Below are 17183 nucleotides of genomic sequence, written 5' to 3'. Positions count from 1 at the left end.
GTTGCGAGTCTGTAGAGACGCTAAATGCGCTGTCGACTGCTAACTATCGCTGACTGAGTTGGCTGCGCTGAAAAACCTGTTAGCACCTACGGTCACGATTTTGAAACAGCTACCCCCATCACTCATCGCACCGTAGCTCTTCATACACCAGCGTGTGTTAGGCTTTCAGTATTAGCGACCCAATTTTCAATCATAAATATGATCGCCTCCCCCCTTTCCTCATACGATAGGTAGTGTCTGCGACTGCGATATATTGTTTAAATGATTTCGTACCACCTTAACACTAAGTATGTTAGGTCTCAAGATACTGATATTTTACTTCATAGAATAGTGACGCCACGGCTGCGAAATACTAACACAAATTCTTTACAGACGAATGGAAAAACTGGTAGAAGCCGACCTCGGGAAAGATCAGTTTGGATTCCGTAGAAATATTGGAACACGTGAGGCAATACTGACCTTACGACTTATCTTAGAAGAAAGATTAAGGAAAGGCAAACCTACGTTTCTAGCATTCGTAGACTTAGAGAAAGCTTTTGATAATGTTGACTGGAATACTCTCTTTCAAATTCTGAAGGTGGCAGGGATAAAATACAGAGAGCGAAAGGCTATTTACAATTTGTACAGAAACCAGATGGCAATTATAAGAGTCGAGGGACATGAAAGGGAAGCAGTGGTTGGAAAGCGAGTGAGACAGGGTTGTAGCCTCTCCTCGATGTTATTCAATCTGTATATTGAGCAAGAAGTAAAGGAAACAAAAGAAAAGTTCGGAGTAGGCATTAAAATCCATGGAGAAGAAATAAAAACTTTGAGGTTCGCCGATGACATTGTAATTCTGCCAGAGACAGCAAAGAACCTGGAAGATTTATGAGAGATATAAAGATAAATCGAAAGTACGAAATAAAATTGCGAAAGAAGCATTTCTACGAAGTCAGTGCTTACCTGTTACGCTAACATACCACGTTACTGGCAACTCCTTCGAAGACTTGAAATTTACAACTGCAATTTCATTCACCTCGAAGTATTTGTGATATACTAATGAAAACGTGTGATGCATTATTTAGTGTGCAGGATTACATTCGTATAAATAATGTACACACACATACATATCTACATATACTTTTATTCATAACTTCGCATTAATTAATTTCCTTAATCTCCATGTGTACTGTAGTTGACAGTATTCTGTCAGCAACAACTCATACGATTCATATATAATGTATCCGTTTTTGTGCACATCTGATGTAACATGCCGCTATTACCGCAAAACTGATTGGATTTTGGTGCTCTTTCGCCTTATTTTGAACTGTAGCCCGCGAGACTCCGGTAAGGATTGTGTCAGTACTGTCTACAGGCGGGATAAGGTATTATGGCAGCGCAATATAGTTGCAAAATCTTTGATGTGCTCAAAATTATTGCGCAATCTCTCAACCTAGCCCCAAAACGTTGCATATTTTTGCACTTTCGGAAATATTGCGCAACAGTACTGACCGCCTAGGGGTGCTCCACTGTCACAAACAGTAATGTTTTCCAGGTGGCAAGACATACATGTGCCCAGTCTGATATATCATTGGCACCACCGCTCAACTGCATACCGAGAAGTGGACCGTCATGGCCCCTGTCACTAATGAACCTAAAAACTGCAAAAAGTATGGATTGGACTCTAATATTGGTCGTTATGCAATATTTTTACGATTTGTGGGTTGGGTTGTTTTGGAGGAAGAGAGCGAACATCGAGGTCATCGGTCTCATCTCATTAGGGAAGGAAGTCGGCCGTGCCCTATCAGAGGAACCATCCCGGCATTTGCCTGGAGCGATTTAGAGAAAGCACGGAAAACCTACACTCCTGGAAATGGAAAAAAGAACACGTTGACACCGGTGTGTCAGACCCACCATACTTGCTCCGGACACTGCGAGAGGGCTGTACAAGCAATGATCACACGCACGGCACAGCGGACACACCAGGAACCGCGGTGTTGGCCGTCGAATGGCGCTAGCTGCGCAGCATTTGTGCACCGCCGCCGTCAGTGTCAGCCAGTTTGCCGTGGCATACGGAGCTCCATCGCAGTCTTTAACACTGGTAGCATGCCGCGACAGCGTGGACGTGAACCGTATGTGCAGTTAACGGACTTTGAGCGAGGGCGTATAGTGGGCATGCGGGAGGCCGGGTGGACGTGCTCAACACGTGGGGCGTGAGGTCTCCACAGTACATCGATGTTGTCGCCAGTGGTCGACCTGGGACCAGACCGCAGCGACGCACGGATGCACGCCGAGACCGTAGGATCCTACGCAGTGCCCTAGGGGACCGCACCGCCACTTCCCAGCAAATAAGGGAAACTGTTGCTCCTGGGGTATCGGCGAGGACCATTCGCAACCGTCTCCATGAAGCTGGGCTACGGTCCCGCACACCGTTAGGCCGTCTTCCGCTCACGCCCCAACATCGTGCAGCCCGCCTCCAGTGGTGTCGCGACAGGCGTGAATAAAGGGACGAATGGAGACGTGTCGTCTTCAGCGATGAGAGTCGCTTCTGCGTCGGTGCCAATGATGGTCGTATGCGTGTTTGGCGGCGTGCAGGTGAGCGCCACAATCAGGACTGCATACGACCGAGGCACACAGGGCCAACACCCGGCATCATGGTGTGGGGAGCGATCTCCTACACTGGCCGTACACCTCTGGTGATCGTCGAGGGGACACTGAATAGTGCACGGTACATCCAAACCGTCATCGAACCCATCGTTCTACCATTCCTAGACCGGCAAGGGAACTTGCTGTTCCAACAGGACAATGCACGTCCGCATGTATCCCGTGCCACCCAACGTGCTCTAGGTGGTGTAAGTCAACTACCCTGGCCAGCAAGATCTCCGGATCTGTCCCCCATTGAGCATGTTTGCGACTGGATGAAGCGTCGTCTCACGCGGTCTGCACGTCCAGCACGAACGCTGGTCCAACTGAGGCGCCAGGTGGAAATGGCATGGTAAGCCGTTCCACAGGACTACATCCAGCATCTCTACGATCGTCTCCATGGGAGAATAGCAGCCTGCATTGCTGCGAAAGGTGGATATACACTGTACTATTGCCGACATTGTGCATGCTCTGTTGCCTGTGTCTATGTGCCTGTGGTTCTGTCAGTGTGATCATGTGATGTATCTGACCCCAGGAATGTGTCAATAAAGTTTCCCCTTCCTGGGACAATGAATTCACGGTGTTCTTATTTCAATTTCCAGGAGTGTATATCAGGATGGTCGCATCGTCCTCCCGAATGCGAATCCAGTGTGCTAGCCACTGCGCCACCTCGCTCGGTGTCACGATTTTTCGCCCTTACCTCCACCCGTAAGGGTGGTAGGAATGTATGATCCACACAGTATTTTTAAACAAATAGTGAATCTCGTACACACAAGATTGGGTTAAAATTGCTCCATAAGTTCCTGAGTTATGCTTATTTTTTCTCACCCCCTTTTCATCCCTTTCCATGTGAGCGGTATCCGGTCCTTACGCCCATAGCCCTTCTTTCCAGACAAGTGACATGTCTACCAAGTGTGGTTGAAATCGCTACAGTGGTTGAGGAGGTCTGGAACGTACATATAACAATTTTTATGAATACAGGGTCTTTACAAAAATTACGGAAATATCGCGAAAAATGGATTAAGGTAAATGCTACCTAAACCTGCAGTTTTCCCTGTTGTATTTGGCCACGAACGGCATCTGTGCGTTCTTCAACAAGATTCATACGACATACAGGGAATGCGCGAAAATATGGGTACAGACAGCCTTAGGAAAGGATTGTGGCGGAAAACACGGTGACAACTGCTGCAAAACTGCTGAATGTCGCACTCGCGAACACTATGAGCACAAAAACAACATGAAGAGAGCTTCAGCAGCAGAGAATTCCAAAACCATTGATCAATGATGCAAACGCTCGCTATGATAAAACGAGGTGACGAAGCCATAAAGTCTGGGCTATGGAGCAATGGACGAAAGTCATCTGGTCGGACGTGTCTTGTTTCACACGGTTTCCAACTTATGGTCGACTTTACGTCCCAAGAATGAAACGCGGCAGGTGTTCCGTGCTGATTTTGGCAGCCATATCGCGGTATTCCATGGGCCCCATTGTTGCTCTTCAAGGTCGCATTACAGTCAAAGATTACGTGACCATTTTGGCTAATCAGTTCTGTCCTGTGGTACTGTGTTTGTTCCCGAATGTTGGTGGGTTCCGATGCGAGAGCTCCCCTATTCACAGACCTTGATTCGTGCAGGGCTGGTTTTACGAGCACGAGAATGAATTGTCACATCGGCACTGGCCACCAGCCACCAAAACGCAACATTATTGAGCCTTTGTGATCTACTTTGGCGAGAAGGGTGCATGATCACTGTGCATCTCTGTCATCGTTAGCTGCCTTAACTTACCACTATTTTGAAGGAAGAATGGTACAAGGCTTCCTTCGAAACCATACAGAACCTGTATTTATCCATTCTGATACGACTGGAACATATATTAAACACCGACAGGTATTGTACACGATGGTAATGTGTTGTGTTTTTGCAGTTTCCACATTTTGTCCAACACTCGTATATTGGTGTAGGTAAATCACATCATCTACGCGTGCGAACCACTAAAACGGCATTCTTACAACAATTAATCATATATTATCAAGTGTCACCTACTAATACGGTATTTTCCTTTCATCAAAATCATAACAATTTTAAATAAACGATAATAATGAGCCTTATACTGTAGGATAAGAAAAATATAATAATTCCAATCCCAAAGAAAGCAGGTGTTGACAAATGTGAAAATTACCGAACTATCAGTTTAATAAGTCACAGCTGCAAAATACTAACGCGAATTCTTTACAGACGAATGCAAAAATTGGTGGAAGCCGACCTCTAGGAAGATCAGTTTGGATTCTGTAGTAATATTGGAACACATGAGGCAATACTGACCGTAAAACGTATCTTAGAATATAGGTTAAGGAAAGGCAAACCTACGTTCCTAGCGTTTGTACACTTAGAGAAAGCTTTTGACTGGAATACTCTCTTTCAAATTCTGAAGGTGGCAGGGGTAAAATACAGGGAGCGAAAGGCTATTTACAATTTGTACAGAAACCAGATGGCAGTTATAAGAGTCGAGGGGCATGAAAAGGAAGCAGTGGTTGGGAAGGGATTGAGACAGGGTTGTAGCCTATCCCCGATGTTATTCAAACTGTATATTGAGCAAGCACTAAAGGAAACAAAAGAAAAATTCGGAGTAGGTATTAAAATCCACGGAGAAAAAATAAAAACTTTGAGGTTTGCCGATGACATTGTATTCTTTCAGAGACAGCAAAGGACTTGGAAGACTAGTTGAACAGAATAGACAGTGTCTTGAAAGGAGGATATAAGATGAACATCAACAAAAGCAAAACAAGCATAATGGAGGGTAATCGAATTAAATCGGGTGACGCTGATGGAATAAGATTAGGAAATGAGACACTTAATGTAGTAAAGGAGTTTTGCTATTTAGGGGAGCAAAATAACTGATGATGGTCGAAGTAGAGAAGATATAAAATGTAGACTGCCAATGGCAAGGAAAATGTTTCTGAAGAAGAGAAATTTATCAACATCGAGTATAGATTTAAGTGTCTTGAAGTCGTTTGTGAAAGTATTTGAATGGAGTGTAGCCATGTATGGAAGTGAAACATGGACGATTAATAGTTTAGACATGAGTAGAAGCTTTCGAAATGTGGTGCTACAGAAGAATGCTGAAGATTAGATGGGTAGATCACATAACTAATGAGGAAGTATTGAATAGGATTGGGGAGAAGAGATGTTTGTGGTACAACTTGACCAGAAGAAGGGATCGGTTGGTAGGACATGTTCTGAGGCATCAAGGGATCACCAGTTTAGTATTGGAGGGCAGCGTGGAGGGTAAAAATCGTAGAGGGAGACCAAGAGATGAATACACTAAGCAGATTCAGAAGGATGTAGGCTGCAGTACGTACTGGGAGATGACGAAGCTTGCACAGGATAGAGTAGCATGGAGAGCTGCATCAAACCAGTCTCAGGACTCAAGACCACAAAAACAATAACAACATACTGTAGGATCTCAGATTTTCCTAAAACACTACACGGGATAGCTATACAGCAGACAGAAAAAAAAGAAAAAGAAAGGAATCCAAAACTGAAGCGTACTCACCCATAACGACTCCTTAAAAAGCGAACTCATCTTGCGACGGCGAGAGCGCCTTTGGAATCGGTTGCCGATTTCGGATTTAATCATCGGTTCACACTATATTATCCTGCGCGAGCATTGTTGATCCAAGCACTATGTCACGTTTATTCCGCCAGCACTTATTCTTTCGTCGGGTAATCACACTTTTATCTCATTCAAACGGGACAAATTGCAGCTGTCTTCATTCACGCGCACAGGTTGTCACACTTATTGATGGCACTGCACCGGACAGTACACAGCGTCGTATTTCAAAAACACGCGATGGAACTGTTTGACGTTTTTCCGCGACGGGAGCGATAACGTGTTTAGCCGGCACGTTCTGCGCTGGTCAGCGTACGCCGCGCTTCTGCGATGTTTGAAAGCTGAACGAGCCTTTAACGGGAGAGCGTTCGGCCTCAATTTGCTGTGAAAACAGGTAAGCGAGCGGCGTGTCTAGCTACGTCACGCCAATGCCGTGTTAGCGTCGTAGGCACGGCATCGGCCAGCAAAAATATCAGCTTGAGTATTGCTTCTGAGCCGTTACGGCGGGCTGACAAGCTGCTAATCAACCAATTTTGTGTATACGCCGCGTTGCGTTGCTTCGAACAACCGCTGCACCATTCAAATTTCGTCTGCCAGAGATGGTAATTCGGCGCGGCAAGCAGTGCCATCTGTGTTTGACGTTCGAAAGTCCGCGCTGCGTCGTGCCGGTTTGCGCCGCGCCTGCCATCTAGTGGTAGAATGCGATAACCATTGCCGAAGCTTCCGAACGTGTCGCATGAAATCGGCGGGAAACAGTCTACTTTAATTACGCATTCGTCTTTGGAAATTAGCAACCAGTCATGTTTATAGATAGATTTCTTTGCTTATGTTGCTATTAATTACGAAAACATCCATAATGCGAAAGCCAACTCGCACTTTTCTCGCATGACATCGTGAGAGCCATGCGGCAGAAGTAATGGCTTTCCACATCAATTGGTTTCAGTCATGCTCGACAAACAGAATGCGGAAAGTTGGGGTGAATAATTCAGACAATGTTGGAAGGGGAGATAACCGTAGCAATTGAGAAGGCTTAACATTCAACAAGCAAAGATGGTACTTACTGCAGATGATGCTAGAGTTATATTAAATCCTATTGGAGAGAAAGTATCAGAGGACACTGTTAATTATGTTTTTCTCAGCGCATTATTAAGTAGTTCAAAAATGGCTCAAATGGGACTTTACTGCTGAGGTCATCAGTCCCCTAGAACTTAGAACTACTTGAACCTAACCAACCTAATGAAGTCCACAAATCCATGCCCGAGGCAGGATTCGAACCTGCGACCGTTGCGGTCGCGCGGCTCCAGACTTTAGCGCCTAGAACCGCTCGGCCACCCTAGCCGACTTTTAAGTAGTTCTCTGAAAATGGACTCTCCCTAAATTTTGAGAAAGCACACTGTATTCAGTTAACGAATAGAGTCATACCAATAGATGTAGCATACTAACAGGAGCCAGTAAATACGGTAGAACGCTAAAAATGTTTGCATGCACTTAGTGATGAAAACCTGAAGTGGAAGAAGCATATTACAGAACAACAACAAACAATAATGTTCAGCTAATTTTGATCTTCGTGTAATTGCTAGTCTTGAAAACAAACGAATTAACCTCCTGATATGTTTTTCATACTTCCACTCAGTAACGTCTTATACAATAATTTTCTGAGGCAACTCACCACTTAGAAAGAAAATATTGATTGCTCAATTTTGTAATTAAAACCGCCTTTTCTTGCTGCAACTTTATTTTTCCCAGACGCGTTTCGCATTTTTCTTGCTCTAAGGCATCTTCAGTGGAATGTTGAACGATACACGTTTGTTATTTTTAGACTGTCAAACGGCTTACGTTGCGTTTTTCCATATAAATAACTGTTTTGGCTGTCATCCTTTATCGTCAATATAAATAAATAACAAAACTGTATCGTTCTAGATCCCTCTGAAGATGCCTTAGAGTAAGAAAAAGGCGAAAAGCGCCTGGGAAAAATAAATTAAGTTGCAGTAAGAAAAGGCGGTTTTAATCACAAAACAACCGCCTTGCTTGGCGTGGGTGATGGCCCCATAAACAAACTTTTTAATATACGGCGTTCACTCACCGACTAATTTGTGCCCAATTTCATTCTGAGAAGCTTAGTAATGTATGTAAATACCGTAAATTTAATTAAAAACGTACTTGAAGTGAAGTGTAACGCAGCTAGACAGCAACAAACTAGCGCGCAATCCCCGCAACGATAGTACTTGTGAATCTTTGAGTATGGACTTAAAAAAAAAATGATTTTATTAAAAAAAAAAAGAGAACTGTTAATCTGTATCTTGTGGAAAGAGGACGTGTTGCTAGGCCGTCGCTCAGAACGCATTGTTATATTTAATGAAAATTGATTTTTTAGTGATAAAACCGAGTAAAGTTTGTGTAAGAGTTGACAAACATTTATGTATACAAATTTTATGTAAGTGAAGAACAGAAATATGTTGTTTTTGGAAAAGGAGGTAAACTTCATTGTCGTTGCCGTCTATCAATGGACAGAATTGTAAGTGCACAAAGTTCACTAAAATACAGGAAAGGAAATACATTCTCTATAGTTTTCATTCAATAAGCAACAACCTCTCATAATTTCTCAAATACAGTAATTCGATTATGTTGTTGTACAATAGTATGGTGCTGAACTCCACTGACCAATTTTGATGCAGGAGGACGTGTAGTTTGAAGGAAGTTTGCTTGCAGAGCAATCTCCTCCTCTCACGAAAAGCAGATTGCTGTTTGATCTTACTTACTTACGACAATGGTCCCTTAGGTATGAAAAGCTACGAAAACTTGGCCTCAAAGCTATCCGCAATACGGCCAAGTAACTAACAGAGTCGTACTTTAAACCTTAAAGAACAATAGCTTCCTCCAAATTCTAATACGTCACCAACTGATGCAGAAGCTCATCATTCAAAGATGCAGCAACCAAAATTCTCTCTCTCTCTCTCTCTCTCTCTCTCTCTCTCTCTCTGTCCAAACACATATATAAATATTCATATTATTAAAAAAAAGTCACTTTACAACCTTCACAATACTTCTGTATTATTCCAATCTCGAACACCGCGCGGATAAAACGAACACCTATACCTTTCCGTGCGAACTCTGGTATCGCTTATTTTATTATGATGATCGTTTCTCCCAATGTAGGTCGGCTTCAACAAAATATTTTCGCATTCGGAGGAGAAAGTTGGTGATTGAAATTTCGAGAGAAGATTCCGCCGCAACGAAAAAAAACCTTTCTTTTAATGACGTCCACCGCAACCCCGATTTCGCGATAATACAAAACGTGCTGCTCTCCTTTGAACTATCTGTTAAAGATCCCACACTGCGCACCAGTATTCTAAAAGAAGACGGATAAGCGTAGTGTAGGCAGTCTCTGTAGTAAATATGTTACATTTTCTAAGCGTTCTGCCTATAAAACGCAGTTTTTGGTTTGCCTTCCCCCACAACATTTTCCGAGTTTAAGTTGTTCTTAATTGTAACTCCTAGGGATTTAGCTGAATTTACGGCGTTTAGATTTGACTTATTTATCGCGCGACCGAAATTTCACGGTTTCTTTTTAGCACTCACACTTTTCGTTGTTTCGGGTCAATTGCCAATTTTTGCACCATACATATATCTTTTCTAAACATTCTGACGACTTTACTAGACGATAAACGATAGCATCACCTGCAAACAACCTATGGCAGCTGCTCAGATTGTCTCCCAAGCCGGCCTGGCTGGCCGAGCGGTTCTAGGCGCTACAGTCTGGAACTGCGCGACCGCTACGGTCGCAGGTTCGAATCCTGCCTCGGGTATGGACGTGTACGGTGTCCTTAGGTTAGTTAGGTTTAAGTAGTTCTAAGTTCTAGGGGACTGATGACCTCAGATATTGAGTCCAGTAGTGTTCAAAGCCATTTGAACCAATTATGTACCGTGCACAAGTCTGAAGTCATGAATAATTATATTTTAGTTTCGTTTACAACTTACATAGACTATTACATCAAGATGAACCTCAGACAATCGTTCTTTCCTCTTCGAGTCCAAGAAGACAAAAGAGCAGAAAGTTCCGACACATAATCTCGAATGTCTATGCAATGTACTGCAGCACAATGCATTTGTTTATTCTTTGGCATACATCGCCAGCTATTGATACAATAATTATCACTACATAGCATTAACAAACTTCAAATTTATGGTCATCCCAGAAGATACAGTACAGGAGGTCAACTGTGCTTTCACAACCGTTTACTATTCGCGTGGGGTCGTGAACTAACGGCTCGAAATAATTTTCAGGGAATGTGTTAAGTACAATTTCGGATGATGTACCATGCGTACCTCCGAAATTAAACAAGTAGTTTCACCAACATAACGAGGGTAAGTTAAAGTCCCTACCAACAATTATTGAATGAGTCCGCCACGGGTTTCAAATTAAATTCAAATTTCCTTCGAACGTCTCAACGATGGTATCATCTGAGTTGGGAGGACGGTTAAAGGATCGTCCGCAGCTGAGTTGGGAGGATGATGGTTAAAGGATCGTCCGCAGCTCGTGATCGTGTGGTAGCGTTCCTGCTGCCGGGTTCCCGGGTTCGATTCCCGACGGGGTCAGGGATTTTCTCTGCCTCGTGATGACTGGGTGTTGTGTGATGTCCTTAGGTTAGTTAGGTTTAAGTAGTTCCATGTTCTAGGGGACTAATGACCATAGATGTTAAGTCCCATAGTGCTCAGAGCCGCTTAAAGGATCCAGTCATTATTTTATTCCGGTTGCCAACAATGACCTCTGCCATTACTAACTCACAGAAACTATCTACATGAATTTCGCTGCAAGATAAACTACTTCTAATAGCAACAAACACTCCAACACGCACTGCGCATAGCCTATCTTTTCGGGTGACTGTTAGGTTCTTGGCAAAGATTTCGGCTGAACTTATCTCGAAACCATTAGATACGAAGCACAAGCTCGGGTTGTGTCAAGGATGGGGAAGGAAATCGGCCGTCCCCTGTCGAAGTACCGTCCCGAGATATGCCTGGGACGATTTAGGGGAAATCACGGAAAACCCGTTTGTGGTCGGCCAGGCGCCGGTTTGGACCACCGTCTTCCTGAATTCGAGTCCAGTGAACATATTCTCGTATGGCAGTTGCAGATGTGAAGGGGTCTGGTGATGGTGTTCAGTACTGCGATCTTTCGTTGTGGTGGTCAGATGTGGTCGACTGCAGACATGCAGTCGGACTTTAGCTGACTGACACATCTGAATGCGCCACAAATCTCGATACTGCACGATTCGACCATCTGGCCAAATGGAGACCCAAAATCAGCCCCTTTCAAGCACTGTCGGATGCTGATAGCGCTATCTCACACGAGCACCTGACACTCCCAGTGATCAGATGATGCTGCTCACGCCCCTTTATATACCCTACCAGGACTATACTCTGTTCATCATAAGAATAAACACGATGTGACTAAACACAGACGCAGTGGTTGGCCAGAAGCCGTATAATCCGTTCATCATAAGAATAAACCTGATGTAAGCAAACATAAACGCGATGATTAGTCAGAAGCCGTAGCACATGTACACTGGTGTTGTTACGCTCTTGGAAGTAGGTCTTAGTTATGTATCAGATATCTTATTACTGGAGGTGGGACCTGGACAAACTGAAAGAACCAGAGGTTGTAGAGAGCTTCAGAGAGAGCATTAGGGGACGATTGAGAAGAACAAGAGGAAGAAATACAGTAGAAGAAGAATGGGTAGCTGAGGGATGAAATAGTGAAGGCAAGAGATTATCAAGTAGGCAAAAAGACGAGGGCATAAGAAATATTGAATTTAATTGGTGATAGGAGAAAATACAAAAACAAAAAAAGGCAAAAAGGAATACAAACGTCTCAAAAATGAGATCGACAGGAAGTGCAAAATGGCTAAGCAGCGATGGCTAGAGGACAAATGTAAGGATGTAGAGGCTTATCTCACTAGGGTCAACATAGATACTGCCTACAGGAAAATTAAAGAGACCTTTGGAGAAAAGAGAACCACTTGTACAAATTTCAAGAGCTCAGATTGAAACGCAGTTCTAAGCAAAGAAGGGAAGCAGAAAGGTGGAAGAAGTATATAGAGGGTCTATACATGGGTGATGTACTTGAGGACAGTATTATGGAAATGGAAGAGGACATACATGAAGATGAAATGGGAGATACGATACTGCGTGAAGAGTTTGACAGAGTACTGAAAGACCTAAGTCGAAACAAGGCCCCAGAGGTAGACAACATTCCATTGGAACTACTGACGGCCTTGGGAGAGCCAGTCCTGACAAAACTCTACCACCTGGTGAGCAAGATGTATGAGACAGGCGAAATACCCTCAGACTTCAAGAAGAATGTAATAATTCCAATCCCAAAGAAAGCAGGTGTAGACAGATGTGAAAATTACCGAACTATCAGTTTAATAAGTCGCGGCTGCAAAGTACTAACACGAATTCCTTACAGACGAATGGAAAAACTTGTAGAAGCCGACCTCGGGGAAGATCAGTTTGGATTCCGTAGAAATATTGGAACACGGGAGGCAATACTGACCCTACGACTTATCTTAGAAAATAGATTAAGGAAAGGCAAACCTACGTTTCTAGCTTTTGTAGAGTTAGAGAAAGCTTTTGACTATGTTGACTGGAACACTGTCTTTCAAATTCTGAAGATGGCAGGGGTAAAATACAGGGAGCGAAAGGCTATTTATAATTTGTACAGAAACCAGATGAATCTGGAACCGCGCGACCGCTAAGGTCGCAGGTTCGAATCCTGCCTCGGGTCTGGATGTGTGTGCTGTCCTTAGGTTAGTTACGTTTAAGTAGTTCTAAGTTCTAGGGGACTGATGACCTCAGAAGTCCCATAGGGCTCAGAGCCATTTGAACCATTTTTGAGAAACCAGATGGCAGCTGTAAAGTCGAGGGGCATGAAAGAGAAGCAGTGGTTGGGAAGAGAGTGAGACATGGTTGTAGCCAATCGTCGACGTTATTCAATCTGCATATTGAGCAAGCAGTAAATGAAACAAAAGGTAATATGGAGTAGGTATTAAAATCCATGGAGAAGAAATAAAAACTTTGAGGTTCCCCGATGACATTGTAATTCTGTCAGAGACAGCAAAGGACTTGGAAGAGCAGTTGAACGGAATGGACAGTGTCTTGAAAGGAGGATATAAGATGAACATCAACAAAAGCAAAACGAGGATAATGGAATGTAGTCGAATTAAGTCTTGTGATGCTGAGGGAATTAGATTAGGAAATGAGACACTTAACGTAGTAAATGAGTTTTGGTATTTGTGGAGCAAAATAACTGATGATGGTCGAAGTAGAGAGGATATAAAATGTAGACTGGCAATGGCAAGGAAAGCGTTTCTGAAGAAGAGAAATTTGTTAACATAGAGTATAGACTTAAGTGTCAGGAAGTCGTTTCTGAAAATATTTGTATGGATGATAAATAGTTTGGACAGAAAGAGAATAGAAGCTTTCAAAATGTGGTGCTACAGAAGAATGCTGAAAATTAGATGGGCAGATCACATAACTGATGAGGAGGTATTGAACAGAATTGGGGAGAAGAGAAATCTGTGGCGCTAGTTGACTAGAAGAAGGTATCGGTTGGTAGGACATGTTCTGAGGCATCAAGAGATCACCAGCTTAGTACTGGAGGGCAGCGTGGAGGGTAAAACGCGTAGAGGGAGGACAAGAGATGAATACAGTAAGCAGATTCAGAAGGATGTAGGCTGCAGCAGGTACTGGGAGATGAAGAAGCTTGCACAGGATAGTGTAGCAGGAAGTGCAAAATGGCTAAGCAGGGATGGCTAGAGAACAAATTTTAGGATGTAGAGGCATATATCACTAGCGGTAAGATAGATAGTGCCTGTAGGAAAATTAAAAGAGACGTTTGGAGAAAGAGGGCCACTTGTGTGAATATCAACAGCTCACATGGAAAACCAGTTCTAAGCAAAGAAGGGAAAGCAGAAAGACGGAAGGAGTATATAGGTGGCCTATACAAGGGCGATGTACTTCAGGGCAATATTATGGAAATGGAAGAGGATGTAGATGAAGACGAAATGGGAGATTCGATACTGCGTGAAGAGTTTGACAGAGCACTGAAAGACCTGAGTGATAACAAGGCCCCGGGAGTAGACAACGTTCCATTAGAACTACATATAGCCAAAACTCTACCATCTGGTGAGCAAGATGTATGAGACAGGCGAAATACCCTCTGACTTCAAGGAGAATATAACAATTCCGATCCCAAAGAAAGCCGCACCGTCCTCAGATGTTAAGTCCCATAGTGCTGCGAGCCATTTTTGTGCAGAATGCACTGATGGGCGCCATATTGAGTGGTGTGAACGACGAGAGATCTTGAGCAGTCGGCTCTCTGCACTCGTCCATTGTTTTTTTTTCTTTTTCTGTGTATTAGACATCTGTTTTTCTTTTAAAATGGTTAGGACCGACGATTTTACTATTACATTCATAAATACTGATGAACAGTATCTTGTCTTGTGGGATACCACAGACTCGAATTATAAAATACAGTCCAACAACCGTGAAGCCAGTGGAGGTGCACGTAGGGGAAGTCCGGCTTAAATTACACACAATTTTGGTTTTAGGTCACTATTGTATTACTGAAAAAGTTGTTCAACAATATCAACTCAGTTCAGTCACACAAAAAGTGAAGACAAAGTAGGTTTACAAATGTTAATCCATGAACCAACAAAATTCGTTCCGTTTTACAAACAATAATAATCCATCAATCCTATATCTTTGCAGATATCACAAATAAAGTTTTTCGTTCTGTGGTTTACTCCAGCACATTCAGTGTGCGCCTTTAGCGTATGGCTAATACAGACATACCATAATATTAAATTACGTATACATATGTACATATTGCCACACAAGAAACTTAAGTTTGTCTTTACAGTTGAATATGCAGTCCTTCAATCCAGCGCACTGCATCTGCAGTTGCTAGCAAGAAGTCCTATTCGGCACCGTGATAGGCTCGGATCCTGAATTCACTGACAATCTACATCTACATCTACATTTATACTCCGCAAGCCACCCAACGGTGTGTGGCGGAGGGCACTTTACGTGCCACTGTCATTACCTCCCTTTCCTGTTCCAGTCGCGTACGGTTCGCGGGAAGAACGACTGTCTGAAAGCCTCCGTGCGCGCTCGAATCTCTCTAATTTTATATTTGTGGTCTCCTCGGGAGGTATAAGTAGGGGGAAGCAATACATTCGATACCTCATCCTGAAACGCACCCTCTCGAAACCTGGACAGCGAGCTACACCGCGATGCAGAGCGCCTCTCTTGCGGAGTCTGCCACTCGAGTTAGCTAAACATCTCCGTAACGCTACCACGCTTACCAAATAACCCTGTGACGAAACGCGCCGCTCTTCTTTGGATCTTCTCTATCTCCTCCGTCAACCCGCCCTGGTACGGATTCCACACTGACGAGCAATACTCGAGTATAGGTCGAACGCGCGTTTTGTAAGCCAACTCCTTAGTTGATGGACTACATTTTCTAAGGACTCTCCCAATGAATCTCAACCTGGTACCCGCCTTACCAACAACTAATTATACACTCCTGGAAATGGAAAAAAGAACACATTGACACCGGTGTGTCAGACCCACCATACTTGGTCCGGACACTGCGAGAGGGCTGTACAAGCAATGATCACACGCACGGCACAGCGGACACACCAGGAACTGCGGTGTTGACCGTCGAATGGCGCTAGCTGCGCAGCATTTGTGCACCGCCGCCGTCAGTGTCAGCCAGTTTGTCGTGGTACACGGAGCTCCATTGCAGTCTTTAACACTGGTAGCATGCCGCGACAGCGTGGACGTGAACCGTATGTGCAGTTGACGGACTTTGAGCGAGGACGTATAGTGGGCATGTGGGAGGCCGGGTGGACGTACCGCCGAATTGCTCAACACGTGGGGCGTGAGGTCTCCACAGTACATCGATGTTCTCGCCAGTGGTCGGCGGAAGGTGAACGTGCCCGTCGACCTGGGACCGGACCGCAGCGACGCACGGATGCACGCCAAGACCGTAGGATCCTACGCAGTGCCGTAGGGGACCGCACCGCCACTTCCCAGCAAATTAGGGACACTGTTGCTCCTGGGGTATCGGCGAGGACCATTCGCAACCGTCTCCATGAAGCTGGGCTACGGTCCCGCACACCGTTAGGCCGTCTTCCGCTCACGCCCCAACATCGTGCAGCCCGCCTCCAGTGGTGTCGCGACAGACGTGAATGGAGGGACGAATGGAGACGTGTCGTCTTCAGCGATGAGAGTCGCTTCTGCCTTGCTGCCAATGATGGTCGTATGCGTGTTTGGCGCCGTGCAGGTGAGCGCCACAATCAGGACTGCATACGACCGAGGCACACAGGGCCAACACCCGGCATCATGGTGTGGGGAGCGATCTCCAACACTGGCCGTACACCTCTGGTGATCGTCGAGGGGACACTGAATAGTGCACGGTACATCCAAACCGTCATCGAACCCATCGTTCTACCATTCCTAGACCGGCCAGGGAACTTGTTGTTCCAACAGGACAATGCACGTCCGCATGTATCCCGTGCCACCTAACGTGCTCTAGAAGGTGTAAGTCAACTACCCTGGCCAGCTAGATCTCCGGATCTGTCCCCCATTGAGCATGTTTGGGACTGGATGAAGCGTCGTCTCACGCGGTCTGCACGTCCAGCACGAACGCTGGTCCAACTGAGGCGCCAGGTGGAAATGGCATGGCAAGCCGTTCCACAGGACTACATCCAGCATCTCTACGATCGTCTCCATGGGAGAATAGCAGCCTACATTGCTGCGAAAGGTGGATATACACTGTACTAGTGCCGACATTGTGCATGCTCTGTTGCCTGTGTCTATGTGCCTGTGGTTCTGTCAGTGTGATCATGTGATGTATCTGACCCCAGGAATGTGTCAATAAAGTTTCCCC

Source organism: Schistocerca gregaria, chromosome 11 (assembly GCF_023897955.1).
Source record: "Schistocerca gregaria isolate iqSchGreg1 chromosome 11, iqSchGreg1.2, whole genome shotgun sequence".
Taxonomy (NCBI): domain Eukaryota; kingdom Metazoa; phylum Arthropoda; class Insecta; order Orthoptera; family Acrididae; genus Schistocerca; species Schistocerca gregaria.
This window is presented reverse-complemented; position numbering follows the sequence as displayed.